At 47.1% G+C, this 2,600-nt stretch overlaps 1 long non-coding RNA gene across 1 annotated transcript; it reads right to left on the minus strand.

Annotated features, from left to right (window-relative positions):
* Positions 1-435: 435 nt before the first annotated feature.
* Positions 436-2,164, minus strand: LOC124699016. The gene is made up of 3 exons (XR_007001224.1): positions 1,656-2,164; positions 749-1,012; positions 436-641 (listed from the first exon to the last, which is right to left on the minus strand). It is a non-coding gene; the product is annotated as an uncharacterized LOC124699016 (long non-coding RNA).
* Between the last annotated feature and the right edge of the window lie 436 nt (positions 2,165-2,600).

A 2,600-nucleotide genomic window follows, 5' to 3' on the forward strand; every position in this document is an offset into this window, starting at 1 on the left:
GGTGGACAACAAGTCTGCCCTGGCATTAGCCAAAAACCCAGTCTTCCATGAGCGCAACAAACATATCGATATTCGGTATCACTTCATCAGAGGCTGCTTGGAAGATGGAAGCATCAACGCCAGCTTCATCAATACTTCAAATCAGCTCGCTGATATTTTGACAAAATCACTTGGGCGAGTGAAGTTTCAGGAGCTAAGAGCTAGAATTGGAATGGTCCAAATCAAGTCAAGCATGACGAGCAAGAATTAGGGGGAGAATTGTTAGAGTAATTCTTGCTCAGGAGTTAGCTAGTACCTTCTAGTAGTACTGTAGGTGCTGGTATGTTCTAGTATGTTCTAGGAGTACATTACATATGTAAGTCTTAGCCAGTAGAACACTCTGGATAACTCTACTAGTAGATAGCTATAAAAGGATAGCAGTAGAAAGCTCTAGAAGGCTTTAGAAATCTACGTGTTGTACCTAGCTTGTATCCTATAAATAGCACTATGCAATACAAGGTGCATGAAGCTTTTGGCAGCATAACAAAACCAGACCACTTCCCACACACTACACTACCTGTGAACTAGCCAGCAAGGCTAACAATCTTATCATAGCTGGGCATTCACACCTGCATGACTTTGTGTTTTCTGATGTTAGTCCCCTGCAAACAAATAAACACCATACTTTAATCCAGACTGAAAACATTTGAAACACCTTTTTCATGCCAGCACACTTTGTTGCATAACAGATTCGCTCGATATAACTTACCGAGCACCCACAAACAATCTCTTGCATGCATTTCGTCTTCTCTAAATTTAGACGGCTCTTCCCGTACCTAATCCCAAAACCATGTTCCCACGAGTACAAGTTGTAGAAATCATATGCTTCACCCAGCGAGTCGAAGGTTGTCCCTAGGCATGGATCTATGACCTCATCGCCAAGCTTCTCTGTATAACCACGGAATGACTTTTCCAGCGCACTCTTTCTCGATGCGCATGGTGTCCTGTCTGGGGGGCTCTTCCGATCAGCGACCTGCATTTTCATAACAGAGTAAGCGTCGGTAAGTAAACAGGAGTACGTACCACGTGCAAAGAAGGAACCACCTGAGTTTAGAAAAGCTTCAGAATCATAAATTAAAATGGTAATAGATTATCTGTCTCCCTACAATCGTGACTCGGCTGACAGTTCTTTCCTTTAAAAGGCTAGTCAAGAATGGGACAGTAATCTTTTTAGTCTACTGCACAGTCAACACAAATCATGACCATACAAATACATGCCAACAAAAATCATGACCAGTAAATTGAAATCATTCTCGGCCTCGCTTCCATCCCCAAGCTATGCAAATCAGTTGCTCGCTGCCATCGTGAACATATGCAACTCAATTGCTCCCTGCCAAAAAAAATAAATCCCATCGCGATTCTATGCAAAATGCTTACTCCGACGATAATTTTCCAAATTCAGTTACATATGATGACCCATACAGGGGTACAGCTGGGCATCACACAGTTCATCCGTCTGCATTTTGTCCAGTAACACTGTATTTTTTCCTTGTGCTACCGATACTAAGCTTAATCATTTTTTTTCTACAATGTACAGGGCACACAGGGCATCAAGCAACACACAAGCACAAATTACAGCACAAGAACCTCACAATCAGCTGTTCGGAAATCCTTACCTTTTTGTCCAGCCCGGAGATTGCGGATCCATTTTGCCGGTTGACACTGCAAAATCTGCCTGTCCGTCAGCATCCTGCTCACCACATCCCGCTATTGCCTGCACGATGCCCATCACGGACTGCTCAGGCTCCACCGAGCCGACATGGCTGCACTCTCCGTCCTCTTTGCTACCACGCCATCCACCCCTGTGTCCGCCGTCCCCTCATATATTGGAAGGCTGCAACAGGGAAACGAGATGCGCAAACGAAATTAGCTGAAAAACTGCCGGGGAAGGAGAGCTCGCACCTGCTAACCGGCTCCATCGGGAAGTCCATCGCCTCGGTTCTGCTCGCCGGCGAAACGGTCGTTCTCCTCCAGGCACACACCGATGTTAAGTGGCCGTGCGCCCGCCTCGGCGGCCGCTCTTCGCCGTGATTTTCCTGTCCGGCCGCGTCGGCTTGCTCTACGCCTGCACCGACACTCTGGTCTGGACATCTGAGATCTGGGGAACTACGGCCCGGCGGCAACACCATTTGGTAAAACTGGACCTGTGGTCTAGGACGCCGCCATCGACTTGTACCGCGGGTCCAGCATAAGCCCAAACCGTCACCCGTTATGTTCCACCGTTTTCTCTCAGTCGACGAACCGTTAATGATGCGGGACCCAGACCTGCGCCGTACGCGCACGCGTATTTTAGATTTGCTGGCGCCCGTACAACAACTTTCCCCCCCATGTCCGCAATCTCCACGCTGGAATTGTTGGTCCAGATATCGGGTCCATATAAACCCGGGAGCCAAAACTCCCCTCCCCAGCTTAATGCGATAATCTGTTGCTTGCAACTTAATACTGGAAGGGGTTCGAACGATAATCGGAAGGTGGATTATTAGTCATAGACGCAGTTGGATTACGGTCTATGTATTATGTTGTAATGCCCAAACGAATCTCATAGTAATCATCTTGTCATG

Source organism: Lolium rigidum, chromosome 3, assembly GCF_022539505.1.
Source record: "Lolium rigidum isolate FL_2022 chromosome 3, APGP_CSIRO_Lrig_0.1, whole genome shotgun sequence".
Classification (NCBI taxonomy): Eukaryota; Viridiplantae; Streptophyta; class Magnoliopsida; order Poales; family Poaceae; genus Lolium; species Lolium rigidum.